The sequence below is a fragment of the Podarcis pityusensis genome, assembly GCF_964106645.2.
Source record: "Podarcis pityusensis genome assembly, chromosome: 5".
Classification (NCBI taxonomy): Eukaryota; Metazoa; Chordata; class Lepidosauria; order Squamata; family Lacertidae; genus Podarcis; species Podarcis pityusensis.
The window spans coordinates 36,313,109-36,330,167 of NC_138032.1; positions in this window are offsets into that span (position 1 = coordinate 36,313,109).

Below are 17,059 nucleotides of genomic sequence, written 5' to 3' on the forward strand. Positions count from 1 at the left end.
CAGTTACATTGTTCTGGAGCTCTATATAAGCAGGCTGACTAAGCTCCTCAGTTCAGTTCTGTTCCAGCTTACAAATAAAGAGCTGCTTTGGAAGAATAGCTCTGTCGTCTGATATGTTCGCCCACAACTTAACAATTGTATTTTAATATTTTGCTGGAAGCCACCCAGAGTGGCTGGGGAAACCCAGCCAGATGGGTGTGTTATTAATAATAATTTTTTATTATTATTATTATTATTATTATTATTATTCAGTCATCCACTAAGGAGTTTTCCTGCTCATGCTCCAGTGAAATAAGTGTGAGATGTGCAAGAATTCACATTCATTTCAGTAGAGCTCACTCAGCAAAACTTCCCAGGAGATTGTGTGTCCTGAGGCGCTCATTCTTTATCTCTACCACAGGAAGCAAACTATAACAGATGTCATGTGACAGATAATGTGTCACAGGAGGTCTCATGAGGGATCAGGGGTCTCAGGTGTCCTGTGACAAGAGGTTTTCTAAAGCAAACAGTTGCACTCTTTGAGTTTTAAAAATAAATATTTTGATAGGGTTCTTCCGCTCAGAGATAGTGCGTATGGGCAACATACGCATGTGCCGTGTGAAAGTTTGGAAGGCAGTTGTAAAATCTGTGGTGTAGAAGTTTTTCAAAGCATCTTATTATTTGTGATTGAGGAGATTAGAGGGAATGCATAGGCCTGTCTCTCTCTCTCTCTGTGTGTGTGTCTGTGGAGCATGTCAGCACCCCTGAGAGCAAGGCTAGCCCAAGCCAATTTACTGCCCAAGTTGAAGGACAAGATGGTGGCCCTCTCATTCCATGTACAGAAGCTGAACAGACTGGTATTTGGATCTTATTTCAGTAGACCTAATGGCAAAAGAGTGGCTTAGAAAGCACAGAGCGGGGCAAACGGAATGCACAGATCTGCTCTCCAACATTTCACTGCCATTCCCCACATCATCTGCCATGTTAGGCCGCTTCACTTTGATGAATGGTAGGGCCAGTCCTGCCTGAAAGTCCCCTTTTCATGCTAGGCCGGTTTACATGCAAATATTCAACACATCCCTTATTTTTACTACAGTGTCCTCTGTTGGAAGACCAAAAGGCACATCCTTCACAGAAACACAGAATGTGTATCAAGGTTTTGCTGGGAGATAATACTGAAAATGTGCAAGAATTCTCAAAGATTATAGACAGGCTCTGAGATGACATTGTCAAGGTCCTTTAGTACTCTTGGCTGCAGCTCAAACATAGCCAAAGAAACCCTTTAAAATTTGTTTTTAACCTCTGCTGCAATCTTGCCAACCTGAGTTGTTGGAGGATAGGGCTACGTCTGGGTTGGGGGTTTCCTTAAAAAAGTTCAACAACTTTCGGGGTCGGGGTTTCCTGGATTTTTATTAGAGGAGAATGGAGCTTTTTACAGATGACCTGCTTATTGCGCATTTATTCTGATCTTCTTGCATCAAGTTTGTAGGGAGGTCATACAGTGTCTACTATTCACTGAACATTTATTCTGATTTGTTTTGTGGGGAGGTTATACAATGCTGTGTCATGCATTTTTTACCCCACGCTTTCCAATGTATTTTCCCATCAGTTTCCTTGAAGTCATGTCCAATTTCTTTTTTTAAATTTTTTTTATTTTCAATGGAAAATTACAACAAAAATTACAAACATTGAATCCAAAATAAAACAGTACTTTTCCTTGTTTGTACTGTTTCAATTTCATTTTTTTATTGCACAAGAGCACCAAAACCACTTTAATTGCCCAACCTAAATTTGCCAGTATATGTTTAGGTAAAGGTAAAGGGACCCCTGACCATTAGGTCCAGTCATGGCCGACTCTGGGGTTGCGGCGCTCATCTCGCTTTATTGGCCGAGGGAGCCGGCGTACAGCTTCTGGGTCATGTGGCCAGTATGACTAAGCCACTTCCGGCGAACCAGAGCAGCACACAGAAACGCCGTTTACCTTCCCGCCGGAGTGGTACCTATTTATCGACTTGTACTTTGTGCTTTCGAACTGCTAGGTTGGCAGGAGCAGGGACCGAGCAACGGGAGCTCACCCCGTCGCGGGGATTCGAACCACCGACCTTCTGATCAGCAAGCCCTAGGCTCTGTTGTTTAACCCACAGCGCAAATAGTGCCAATCTGGAAGCAGCTGGAATGTCAAGGGCTGGTCATACACAAACAAATGATCCATGCTGGGACACAGCTGGTGACAACAGACGTTTAAAACTGTTGGGAGTGAAATCTTAAACTGCATATACACCATGGCTTGTCTCCAAAATAGCATAAAGTCACCCACTCCATTAGCATAAGGATTTCTGCGTGTGCAATAGAACTTCTTCCCCTCTGCTCCACCCACGTGCCCTCTAAATCAGTTTTGGGTTTTGCTTTCTGGAGAATATTTGGCGAGGAGAAGAAACTGGTGCCTATGGGGGTGGGAGTTCTGTTGTGCAAGTGCAAATACTTGTGCTAATGTAACAAAGGCATTGGATACCACTCTGTACATTTAAACTATGCTTCCAAAGAATCCTGATAAAGTAGTTTGTTAAGGATGCTGGGAATTGTAGCACTGAGAGGAGTGAACTATAGTTTTTCCAAAGAATCATAGGAAATGTGTTTTAAATATATGATGTGTGTCCGCTGCCTTAGAGGAGAGTACCTCTCTCTCCTTGCTCTCAAAACAAGTGTCTGGCCTCAACCTTGTGCTTTCTTTCGGACTGTAAAGACTCAAAGGACAATATCACTTTCTCATTTCACTCTTTTCTTGAGTAAATATGCCCAGTTGGTTCAACATTTCTTCATAGGTTTAGCATTCCAAATACATCTTATCTAAAGCTTCTTATCTGAAAACCCTTCCTCTGAACCTTCATCAGTTTGTCAATGTCTTGTGTGAAGTGTGCAACATCCCAAACTGGGGGAAGTAGACCGGCTGAGGCCTGATTAGAGTACAGCAGAGCAATGACCTCTTCATGTGCTTTCCTCACAGTGTTCCTGGCTATTAGTGAGTCAGGAGTTGGGGGCTTCCAGATATGGACAATATAGAAGAACCTAATCACTGCTGTTCTGTTTTAAGTTGGAAGTGGAATAGCGACTCTGCTTCCACTGAGGTGTGTATGGGACATCATCTACTAAAGATGGCGTACTAGTCCTTTACTCCTGCCTCACCTCAAGAACTAATTGCACAAATTGATGCAAAAATAACTTGCCCTAACAGAACATAAGCAAAGTTGTCTTGAACTCCAAAAATACAACTTAATTTACCTACCTGCACTTGATAAGTTCTCTTTCCCTCTTGTGAAGGCCTTGTATATTAAGGCTTAGTGGTGTGTAAAGGTATGAGGCCTGCTAAGGAACACATAATGGTTATAAAGGATATGTTCCTTCAGTTTAAGCAGGAAATCTCAGGTGAATTGCATTAAACAGCAGATCATATTTGGGAGCAGATTAAGGCCATGATGCCTGGAAGAGTACCTCTGATAACACTTAGCTCTACTTCTCCATAACATCTGAGCCAGGAGAGGCTGTTTGGAGTAACCAACCTCATATAACTAACATGCTTCAATCAAATTAATGCATGAGTAAGCTGTCCTGCCAGGTTTAGCTAGGTCCACTTTCCATCATCTTGGGAGGAAATGGGCAACCAAGCCTATTGTTCACCTTCAGTCTACCTGAGAAGCTCAGTGTGTGAAGAGGTTTCAGCTGGTTGCTCCACCTCAACTGCAGGGCTCCCACAGTTCTTGAAATTCTTATACCAATAATTTAGGAATTTTCACTACTTTGTAACTAAGCTAAGATTTACTTCCTGTGCAACTTTTCTGAAGCACATGAATCTGATCTTTGGAGAGTTTGTAAGTAAAGCATTTTAAACTTACCTAATGTGTTGTCTTTTCCTATGCAGGGGCAAGGGGTGAAATGGAACTTTGGAAAGAATTTTTTAAATACATTTTGGAACTCACTTAGAAGGACATATTTTAAAGATCTAACAGTCTATATTTCCACACTTTACTTAGCTCCGTATTTTGTAGCTTTAAATCTCTGCTGGGGTTCCCACACCAAAACGTACTTGCCCCAAACTTGGATCTTGACATGCAGGAATTTTTCTCGTATATATTTGAGAGTATATTTGTAATCTATATTTCCTCTGGAAATAATGTAATGTTGTTTTTGTTGTTGTTTTTGGTGTACTTAGGAAGAAATGAAGAATCTCTGGAAAATGCCTCTCCAAATGTAGCTCAGGATGGTTAATCAGCATTCTTATTACAAAGTTACTGCAAAAGATTGCAGGAAATATTGACTCACCATTTCTAAGGGGTGACCTCCATTTCTATAGAAAAGTATAAGTTGGATGTAAGACCCTTATTTATGCCTTATTTCCTGTTTCTGTTTATTTCATTGACTTCCTAGGCATTTCTTGATTCGTTGGAAAATGGGTTAATTCATTGACAGCCCTTCTTCAAACTGCTCAAGCCTCTTCTGTACTGCTTCCTCTTCCCCAGCTTCCTCTTCCTCCTCCTCCTTCCTCCCCTCACTTCAGGCCTGACACTGCAGTCCCTTTGAGGGATTGCTTGCCTTGAGTCAGCCTATCTTCCTGTCCCTGCTGATCTGTTTTGCAAGTTATTTAATGCAAATGAGGAAACAGAGAATGACTACCAAGCACAAACACAGGAAAGCAGCAGGAGACAAAACAACTGCCTTCTTTTCCTAGAAGTCCATACCGTCCAACTTTTTCAGACCCCAAACTGGAATGTGCCTCTTCAGAGATGTGCTCTCAGCTGAGTCATGTTACCCAGGGCTGGATTTAGGTTTGATGAGGCCCTAAGCTACTGAAGGTAATGGAGCCCTTTATATGTCCAGCTGTCCTTTGTCAACAATAAATTGTTGCTGTTTTTTGTGTTGAATATATGCTATATGGTAATTTATGGACCTAATAGGTATCTAAAGCCATTTGCACATAACAAAATATGTGTTTTATCAAAGCAATTGTTGAACTGACATACAATTAAGAAGTGTATTAATAGTGAAATACAATTTTTCCCCTTTAATTTTTTTTGGGGGCCCCCAAGAGAGTGGGGCCCTAAGCTATAGCTTGTTTAGCTTATACGTAAATCCAGCAGTGATGATACCTGTGCCTCGTCCTCCCCCCACCCAAGTACTTTTTTCAGGGCAGGAGCATAGCACAAGATTGCAGTACCCAAAGTGGCTACTGTGATCTCATATGAAGAAATAGGAGGTCCCATTTTTTTCTGGGGCACTTGGCAGATATGGAAGTCTCAATCCTGACAGCAGGGGCAGACTTTGGTAATATGGCATCCTGAGCAAGGACCTAAATATTTCTTATTTTCACACTGATTCCTTTTGGTACAGTTTACCCATATATTTACCCATATATAGGTATTATTATTATTATTATTATTATTATTATTATTATCATTATTATCATCATTGGCTTTATTACCGTATTTTGTGCCCCCTCAGCTCAGTGCCCTGTTGACAGTCTTCATCTGCTAGTACAGGTGCTAAGCAATAAATGTTCCAGAGAATCTCTGAGTGTTTCACAATCTCCCAAACAACGAAAGGAATAGCTGCCATTCCCACAAATAGAATCATCCTAGGATATCTACAGCCACCATCTCTGCTGTTGTGGAGATGCAAAAGGTTCAAACCCAGATACATACTTTGGGCTAACCCAAAGTCCAAACAACCCAGGATTGTGGGGTTGTTGAGGTAGACTCAACAGTTGCTTGTCATATCAGGTCAGGAGACCTTTCCCTTCTGTTGGGAGCATAAATGTGAAACATAGATTTACTTGCCTATAATTATACATTCACTTTTTAAAAACTAGATTCTAACACAACTGAGTGAAAGAGAAATCAATGGAATTCTGTGCCCTTAGTTTGATAATGTTCTGAAAGAGAAGTTCATAAACCAAGTAAAAGCACAGCAGTGTGCCATAACCATCTGCCTTACCTAGGCTTGGGAGCATCTCTAAAGGATTTTGTTGAGGAGAGGGCGTGTTGATGCAATGTGCCTCTAGCTTTTACTGCAACAGGTGGTAGCTTTGTGTGAGCATACATAAAATTCAGGACCTCCCAGTGTATGAGGATGGCCCGGCGAGACTACATACAGAGTGCTGAAACACCCGTAGAGATGGGTGAATCTGTCAGTTTTGGCCTCTCTCCTTTTCTCATTTTCCCAACCTTAATTTCAGTTCTCTACATTTCTGCAGAAATTAAAATTCTGCATAAAAAAAATCTTTATGAAAATTCTTCAGCATTTTAAAGTGAATTTCTCCTAATGGACACACTTTGCATTCAGTTTTGACTAATATATACATTTTTTCAGTACGTTGTGCATTTCACATTCCTGATGTACCAAACCTTCATGAAAAAACAACTTCTTTGGATTTGCGAGTTTGAATATGCACCTTCCCCCACCTGCACCCTGAACTGGTTCAACCCCAACAGTCTATGCCATGCAATTATTCTGAAGGTGTAGATCAGTTTTAAGATATGCCCAATATTCTCTGGAATGGAGACTTGGTGAGAGATGTTACTGTGCAGTAAATAATGATTCACCCATTATATACCTGCCCTGAATTTCCTTGAGAGGCAGTCTGATTCTTACTCTAATCAGGCCTGCCCATTCCCCTAACTGGCGCCAAGAAGTCAATAAAACCATCCATCTTTATGTTTCCCTATCAAATAGCATGGGAAAACCTATGACTCAAGCCCAAGCTTTGCAAAATCTCATTTCCACTTCGACTTTTCCTGTCATTTGACCCCTTGATCCCCCACCTTTTTCTTTTCCAAGGAGAGGCATGTTTGGGAAGATCTTCCCTAAATGTTGCTGCCTGTGTCTTTCCTTTAATATTGTTCTCTTGACTGGAAAGACTAAGTAGCATCTCCATACCTCAGTGGAAACAGACACCAGTCACCAGCTTCCTGTAGCCGCGGCGTCCTCCCTGTTCCTCCAGAGAGCCATTATTAAGGAAGAAGAAAAACCTACTCCTTGCAGATATAGCTCGCTGGATTGGGAGCTGCTTGTAACATCTATGAAATGACTCGCTGTTTTTCTCCTTCCTGAAATAGCTTTATTTTTAAAATATCTAATAATAGCTGATTGCAATTCATTTAGATAAACACTACAAGGCACCAGTCGTATTCCCCGTTTTAGAAACAACTTTCCGTTGCTTCCACAAAAAAGTAAATCCACACAGTTAATCAGGGATAGCACAGAAAAACCAAGAAATATTCTGACTGATTCCCCATGGAGCCTCAATAAGGCACACAGTGACCACCTTTTCATAGCCAACACATCAAAAAGCCATGTTGTCCTGGACTGATGCCAGCAATCCAGAGATGTAGTGGGGGCAGCCCTACCAGAGATTAGATTTGCCATATAACCGCTGAGTGGCAGAAATGTTTGCAGAGCTTCTCTGAGTTCAAATAGAAGTATAAGATGCATGTGGGACAGGAAATAGTGTGTGGCATGGAGAATTTTGGGGCTATGTGTGTTAAAAATGGCTTGACATTCTCCATGGGTGGTTGTGTCCTCGCAACCCTAGTGGAACAGCCTCCACTGCTTGAATGGCAAGCAATTTGTAAATGCAAATGAGCAAATTCTTAGCTGTAGAAGAAGGATAAACAGAAATTTGAATCTGACTGAGGTGAAAGAGATTGTTTGGATGAAATGAAAAGACAGTGCAAGGCCAGGCTTACAGGCTTGGAACTGGAGTGGCAGAGAAGTAGGCCAGAAGGACGCTTTTCTTCTTCTTAGGAAATGGGTCTAATAAGGATTAAATATTCTACATGGAAACAGCAAGTCAATGCATGGTAATAAATGAATGGTGAATGCTTGACCAATAGCTAACAGATCTTCAAAGGGGAAATCAAAGCAGTTCTAAATGCAGAGTCTAGGCAGTAATATAACAAATAATGCAATACCTAGTTGGGGAAGAATAAAATTTTCCCAGTTTTTCATGACCTGGACAGGGATCCAGAAAGCTTGGAACTCGGCACTCATAGTATCTGCCCACTGAATTACATAATCATTGAGAATCTGGTTCAGGTTGACATGATCAATGCTCTTCAGGGAATGTATTTATACGTTTTTATTTAGAATATTGAACGATTTATTAGAAAACTTGTGCCTATAAAATAGGACCTGACTTTTTAAAGCAGGGGTGCTAAGCTATGACCCTTCAGATGATGCTGTGCCATCCCTGACCACTGATGGTTCAGCAACATCTGGAGGGCCACAGCTTCCCCACATGTGTTCTAAAGCAGAGACCTGTGGTCCTCCAGATGTTGTTGGGCTGTAGCTCCCATCATCCCTGACCATTGGCCATGCTGGCTGGGTCTGATGAGAGATGGAGGTCAACCACATTTGGACAGCCACCAGTCTCCACCGCTGTGCTAAAGAGAATACATTTGGGCCCATCCAAGCAAAGAGCAAACTGGCTGATCCAATTGCTAAGGTGGGTGTCATTGCTGCTCATTGCTGCTGTGGATTTGGTGCCTTTCTAAGAGGCACTGTGGCACAGTCCAAATATTTCCCCCTACGAATTCTGAAATATGATTGCGGCAGTTTGACGTATGCTTTTGTGTTTATAGAGGCAGAAGTACATAATTTTGTATGTGCTTATTTCCTCCCATTTAATTTGCACAATAGTTCCACAGTCAGGCAAAAGCTGAAGGTTCTGAAAGAAATATTAGAGGGGAGGGACCAGCAGATTGGAGTAGGGAATTTCAATTGCAGGGGCAGGGTTCTTCCTATTGTTGTTTTTGCTTTTTGTGAGTGTATTTGTAACATACCTCACATCCTCTCTCCACCATGCAGCTGTCATGGCTAAAAAGAATAAGTTGGAGTTCTTGTTATTAAATATACCAAGAAAAAAGCACACCAAGAACTCAGGCCAATGTAAGTTTCAATAGTGGGAGTGGTCCCTACTCACAAGTCAAGTCAACAGTAACAAAAACTAATCCGTTCAAAAGTATGTATTCTGACAAGAAATACAAACTCAGGTAGAGATTACAAACTCTAACAGAGATTACAAACTCAAACTCATAAAGATACGTATAACACAATAATTCATTACAAAGATTTTCTCTTTTTCACTCAACAATAATGTTGATCCTTATAATTTATCAGCTTGCAAATGGAGATTCAGTTTCAATCATAGAGCAGAAGTCAGAAGTCAATCATGGATTAGGAGCCAGGACAGGGCCCTGTTTCGATGTATTCACAACATACAAATATATAAAATTACATTAATAATGTAATAAATATAACAAAAAGTTTAAAAACAACAGTGTACAATTCATTAAAAAGAGCCCAGCATCTGTCCTACTTTAACAAACAGACTCTTGTTTTCAAAAAGCCTGGTCAATGTCAGCACCAGCCTAAGGTGTAATTATATATTTTACACCCCAACATTAGTTTCACATGTAGTGTATCAGCACAACTACGTCATGGGAAATGCAAAGTTCAAATACGGCAATCTTGCACAGACACCTCTTTCCAGTGCAGTAGAGCACGTTCTACCAGATCCATAGTGGGATTTTATTACCTCCATACTTGATAGCTCATGGCCAATTGTAAACAGCTTGTGGTGTCCCTTTTTGCTTTGTCCCAGAAATCCTCAGGAGTATATAGTTATTGTGCTTGCTTCGGCAGCACATATACTGTACTAAAAGAATGTATGGTTTTCAAGCCCATGTTTGGTTTTCATTTGATTTACTCAATTATTACTTAGAATAAGGCCTGCTGAGATGCAATGGCCTCAGTCACAGGAACATCCAGTTATCAAACAGGCAGGGTTAAGTCAACATTCCAGGAGAGTTCAACAATGGCAAGGCAAATAAAGGGCAGACCTCTGTTGCGTGCATCACACTGACCAAGAACAGAATTGGCCAAGAGAGCCAATGGAAGCATTAGGAAATGGGGTCTTTCAGATGTCCCCAGTCTTCACCACTGATGCTAAGCAGGAAACAGTCCACTTCTGCTGTTATCATCTTAGCTTGGCCTCCACTGAAATAGCATTTTTAAGGAACCAAGATAAAAGTAGAATGACATTTTAATACAGAAACAAAGAACTTCCTGTTTTCAGTTGAGCATCCTAGAAGCCTTGACTCTACTAATCTGACACACCCATTACAGAGCACTGCAGCGCTAGATTTACCAGAGGTCCCAAATAAATCAGGATAAACTGTAGGTCATGTTGTAGGCCCATCTGAGTCCCGTGGCTAGGAGTCTCCAAGGAGCATTTGCCTGAGAGCAGAATCTACATACGAAGTCAGATAGTCCAGAGGTCAGGGAATCAAGATGATCACAGAGTCAAGGGTCCAGATGGAGAGCAGGAAGCAGCAAGGTGGGGCCTGGAAGCACAAGCCTTGTTTCCAGCATCTGGCTGCTGCTGGAAGCTCTGCTTAAGAAGGCTGAAACCAGCTAGTTCTCATCAATGGCTTCTCCTCTGTGTCTTTGCCAGCTGATCAGCTGCAGATGGGAGTCACTCCTGGGCCTTCTCCACCTTCAGCAGGTGAAGCTGACTTCTGGGCCATGACAGGTCATCTCCACATCCATTGAGCACAGTGAGCTCTGCTTTTATGCCTTAATGAAGGAAAAGAATTAAGAATAAAAGAAGATGCCTCCTGAATGAAAACAAAGGGCCCTCTAGTACAATATTCTTTTCTCACAGATGCCTATGAGAAGCCTCCCAAACAGCATTAATATTAAGTGTGGCTTCAGCAGCAGGCCTTGGAATCTATTGGCATGTAGCAAATTGTTGATTAAAATCAGGCAGTACTCTAAAATTTTTACTATTAGCCATAGGAAACAGACAAGCAGCAGGTTAAAAACAAATACCTTTACCTCTTCTCTTTGCCAATGGAAGATATCAACATTGCTCAGTAAATGCCTCAGGGGCATACCTAGGGGTTGGTCAGGTTGGCCCCCGCTGCTCAGAGAAGTGCATTGATTGCACCGTATTTTTCTTGCCCTCCTCAGCAATGCAAAATGATGTGTTTCTTGCTTGTCTGCATGGGCATTGTGTGTGTTCCTTTGGTATCTAGAAGGAAAGAAGCCTAAGAATGTTGCGGCAGTGGAGGAACCCAGGACTGGAGTGGCTCTTCCTGGAATGTGGACAGCACTCGCTCCATTGGCCCATCTGAAGGCAGATGGATGTGGATCTGCACAGAGTGAACATGGATCAAAGGGACTGGATGCACCTTGTAGCATCACTGGTGCCAGCCCAGTCCAAGACAACAGAAGCCAATCTGTGTTGCAAACATACAAGCCTGGAAACTATCCCAGTACATTTGAGGGCATAAAAGAATAGAAAAGGCCTAGCTTGTTCACAATTATTTTTAGCCACCCGCTTCCACCCACTATGACTAAGGTCAAAAGGCTATCGTCCCTCCTGGGAGCCTGGTGGTCTTTCTTTTCTATACAGGGTGGGGGGAAGTATGAGGTCAGTGGCTTTTCTCCTTTGTTTGGTTGTTTTGAAGCTATCAAGAAAAATCTACCAGGTTCCAAAGAAGTGGATGTGGTGGGATCATCTTACTGAAATCGCTAAATAAGTTCAAGCCCATTGAATAGAATTGTTTCCTAACTTGGTGTTTAATAAGTGCTAGAAAGCAAGAGCTGGACAGTGGGAAAAGGCAGCAAGATCTGATTTATGATTTATGACATATTTTCTGTTTGCTATGGATGTGTACACATGTTCAGGGAACTTTTGGATACATCTACAGTGACACTTCACCTTGGATTATCAGTACATGATGCGGCTTCTGTACTGTTAATATAAAAGGAAGAACTGGAGCAAGAGCAGTTTTCCCATGAGCACAAGCAATATGACAGGAGAAGAAGCTACATGTGCAAAAAGACTCCCTTCCATGGGGATAGCCAAAGGGGGGGCAAGGAGGGGCCACTGCCCTCCTAAATCAATAAAAATACATGGCTAACTGAGGTTCTGCCTTCCCCTAACAAAAATCCTGGCTACGCCCATGCTCCCTTCCATGTGATTATCAAAGACACAGGAGCCCTGTCCTGCATTGCATTGAATTTGGCAACCGTACATCAGGGTTCAGCTGAAGGCTGCAGTCAGAGGGGAGCCATGAGTTATGCAACAGAGTTTTGAGCAGGCAAGCACACCAGAACATGCCACTGCCAGGAAGACCATTGCAGCCCAGATAAACTCCCACAGTCCCACCCCAGACAGGACGTCCTTTATTGCCCTTTCAGTCTAACAAGGCCCAGTGGCCAGCCTGGGGAAGGGCAGTGCGTAGGGACATAGGAAGCTGCCTTATCCTGAGCCAGACCATTGGTCCCTCTAGCTAAGTATTATCTGCACTGACTGGCAGCTTTTCTTCAGAATTTCAGACACAGAAAGTTTTCTCCCAGCCCTACTTGACACCCTATGTATAAACTACTCTAAATTCATAGTATTAACAGCACAGTTTATATCATTGTGAAGATAGCTCCTTCATAAAGCAATCCTGGACTGACTGCGCTGGCTGCCAGTCAGTTTCCAGGCCCAATTCAAATGCTGGTGTTGACCCGCATTTGAAATTAACGCTACTCAATGGACTAGAATGTGGTCTAAATCTCCCTTTAAGTCCATATCGGCCAAAAGAAGGGAATTCACTCTGAAACTCACCTACAGGTGGTAGGTAACACCACTGGTGCTGATACGCCCAGGAACCTCACAATGTTGAAGAAGCTGCACCTCCACAGGCACATACCTCCACATGTGGTGGGAATACCCTAAAGTCCAACCCTTCTGGATAGCAGTCCTACAAGAGATACACAAAACAACTAAACAGGTATTAGAACTCACCCCAGAACTGGCCTTACTGAACATCTTCCAATATCATAATGACCACTCACATTATACAGAGCTTATAACCCACCTACTCTCAGCAGCCAGAAGCCTCGTAACTAGACACTGGAGAGACCTGTCAGGAGTAAACATGGACCAATGGTATCAAATTGTACAGGAAACGGCCTTACTAGAAAAGCTAACCAATGAACTGAAACTGACATGGGGACAAATAGAAGAGGACGCCTTCACCCCAGTATGGCTCCCCTTTATCACATACACAGCCCAACAAGACAACAACAAGAATCCACCGGCAGCATACGATTCAATCTGGTTTACCAGACCCAACAAGGCCTCTCCCTCCATCACAAATGCAAACAAACCCCACCGCAGCCAATCACAGACAGCCAACCACACCCTGCCCCCCATACCTCTCACTACCAAGGAAATGTGAAAAACGAATAGAAAGAGAACCTACCCAGTTGATGCTGACACAAACCCCCAGATTTACACTATACAAAAGATTATAAGCCTCCCCCCTTCTCCCCCCCACTGTCCTTCCCAAACCTTAAACTGTACTCAACACTAATGTATCACAACAACTGTAACTGATTTGTAAGAAGGACTGTACAACCTGAAAAAAGAGACAAGGCATGTCTTTTTGTAAACCAATAAAAACTTTAATAAAAAAATGTGATGGGGATTCTCTTATGTTTGGAAGCTCATTGATGAAACTGAATGGAAGTCAGTTGGATAAGCCAAGCTTGCCTTTCCTGATAAATTAGCAGATACCCTCGAGTGACAGTTCACAGCACTGCATACAGAATTAAGTGCACTTTTAAAATTAATGGATTGTGCAATAAAGTATAAAAATCATTCTGTGGCCTCAGGCAAGCACGCACAATGTTACTGATCTAGAGGAAACTTTTATCAAAAGGTAGCTGCTGTAATGGGATAGTAAAGTTTGTTATTGTAGAGGGTTTTTTTTTTCTTTTTTAACATGTGGACTATCTGATCTTGCCAAGTTAAGAATCAAACAGGACCCTGAGGCTTTTCGTGCCATTGATATCAGCCTCACAGCTGCTGCTTCTGCTGCTGCTCTTTATGCAGTAACCCGCCCATCAAGCTCCCAGATCTTCCTGGTCTTAAGGCATTTCCACAAGCAGGCTTGTGTGGAGGCTTGCCCACATTGCTCTGGAAAGCCCCCTGAGCCATCAAACTGACGTATGTGGCTTCTTGCTTTCCAAGAAATGAGAACCGACACATTAGATGATGCAGGGCTGCTGTGGAGACCTGTGTTGGCAAATGTGCTGGAGGAAAAAGCAAAACATGACCCAACCTGATGGCCTTCATGGAGTGAAGAATATCCCATCTGAAGTGTAGGTGGGTTCCCATGAAGCAAGACACAGTGATAACAGCAAGAACCTTTACTGAACTAATAGAACTGGACAACAGGGGCAAAGCAACTGCTTATATACCTTTCTGAAGACCTGGGCCACTCCCACTCTCAACATGATTGGCTGTCTAAACTCCCAAGCTGCGAATCATAATTCAGAGTTTAAGGGCCAATGGCAATAGCCCAAATCCTGAAATGTTCTGTGACTGGATATCATGTATTGAATCAGAACACAGACTCAAGCTCAGGCAAACCCAGACCACTGAATACATAACACCATTTGTATTTGAAAATTCAAAAAGATTTTGATCCCATTCCTGAAATAAATATTCAGTCCTCTCTGGGACACTATTGATTCCAGGGTAAACACAAAGTCAATTAGCTCCTTTGTTTTTAAAATAGTTGCCTATGTTTAGCATATGCTGAATGCACATTAACAGGTTGATCTGTCTATAAGGGCATACCATACTTATTACTTACACACACACACACACACACACACACACACAGAGAGAGAGAGAGAGAGAGAGAGAGAGAGAATGAATTGTTGGCCCAAGGAAATATTTCATTGAGGGGAGATGATGCACCAGGCCAGGAGGAGGAAGTTTACCCAACCTCTTCACCCCACTCCAACTGTCCAGCTTCAGGGACAACTGTTCATCTCCTTTCCTCCCTTTAGGGTGCTTCCAGACCATCACCATTTTGTAGGTGGGATTCAATTGCATACTGGCAAATTTAGGTTGCACACTTGAACGGGATTTGATACTCTTGTGGAATAGAACCCACTTTTGAAGTGGTGGTGGGTAATCAGACTTTTGTGACGGAAATACACTGGCAAGTTTGGGGTATGAGTTGATTGACACAAACATAACAGAATGAATGCTCTGTAAGCAGCCAGCAATGTATAACCTAGCTGCAAACTTTGTGCTATTTTATTTATATTTAGCAAAAATTATGTACCTTTTGACCTCAAATAAAACCTCAAAGTGGTTTACATTCACAAAAAGACATTAAAACTGTCAATAAAGGATTTAAATTAAAAGCATTCCAAATATTTGAAATTAAACATCTTTGGATGAGCTTGTTGAAACAAAGATGATTTTAGCGGGTTCTGGAAACAATAGAGTGAAGCCTGACTGATGTCAACAGGCAGGGAGTTCCATAGTGTGGGTGCTGCCATGCTAAAATATCAGAATGAATGGTCAATGAATGGATTACCTAGAAGCAGCGCATGTCTCTAAGTTCCAGAGGCCTTCTGTCTGCATGGTTCACTTTGCTACCTGGATTTCTGTGACAGCAGAAGGTAACACACCTACACAGGCCTCTCTCTCTATGACTTTTTAAACAAGGAAGCTTTGCAGGTTGTCTCTGGTGTGCAGAGCCATCTCCTGCCTTCTCCCTGGGCTCATCTTAACTCCCAGCATGTCTGTACACACAGCCTCCAACTTACTGTGGTAGTGGGGAAGGAATGATATATCTGGCATCTCTTGGTCACACTCCAGCTTGACCCAAAGGTGCAGTGGTAATACGTAAAGCAAAATGAGACTCTTGTTCAACTTGTCTCCCGGATCAGCAACTGTATCCATGAGGGCTGTTTTTCCCCTAAGCACAGACAGCAAGCAGGGCTGTGAACTGAATCACTTGGGTTGGCTGATGCTTTCTTGCCTGACTTCACCCACTCTATTTTTTAAGCTTCAGAAGCTCATTTCGCAGTCACTGTTTACACAAAAAACCCTCTCTTTGCCCAGCTTCCTGCTCCTCCATCGCTGACAGACTATTTTCTGATTCAGACCCCTGTTGATTTATCATTTGCTCTCAGACGGGCGCATTTCCTCAGTTTGCTACAATCTACCAATTCAAGTCCCCTCATAAATCTCTCATCTGCGTGCACACTTGTGTGCGCATATGCGTACGCGCACACAAATGAATCACGCAATGGAGGTGGAACTAATATTGAGGGCAGGGAGGAGAACACGAGGGATGTTTCCTAACTGGGTGTCCTCGCCGGGGAAAGAGGGTGTACAGAAGGCTTTCTGAGATGCTCTTCATTTCCCCCCCCCCCCCATAAGATATTTATTAAGATTTTTTAAAATATTACAATAACAAATGAAAAAAAAAATACAAAATAAAAATGATTAAAAACCACTCAATTTTTCCATTGCTTATTTTTCCTTAGCTTGTTTCCCGGACCTCCTCATACCTCCCTTTTTTGTATTCCAGTTCAGTTTGTTGGTTCAGCAAATCCTTACCCTCTTTATTTGTCCTAATCTTTGGTCTTAAAATAGTAATGTTAGATTTTTACCTCTTAACAACCCATTTTTCATATTCCCTTAAAGCATTACAGCTGGAAACCACTTAATTTCTATCCAACAACATTCATTAATTTTACAATATTTCTGTAGATAGTCTTTAAATTTCTTCCAATCTTCTTCCACTGACTCTTCTCCCTGGTCTCGGATTCTGCCAGTCATTTCCGCCAGTTCCATGTAGTCAATCACCTTCATCTGCCATTCTTCCAGAGTGGGTAGATCTTGTATCTTCCAATACTTTGCAATGAGTATTCTTGCTGCTGTTGTGGCATACATGAAAAAAGTTCTATTGACCGACTATGCCCAGGAGAAAGGCCTCTGGTTTTTTCAAGAAGGTATATTTAAATACTTTTTTCAGTTCATTGTATATCATTTCCCAGAAAGCCTTAATCCTTGGGCACGTCCACCAAAGGTGAAAGAATGTACCTTCAGTTTCTTTACATTTCCAACATTTGTTATCGGGCAAATGATAAATTTTTGCAAGCTTGACTGGGGTCATGTACCACCTGTATATCATTTTCATAATATTCTCTCTTAAGG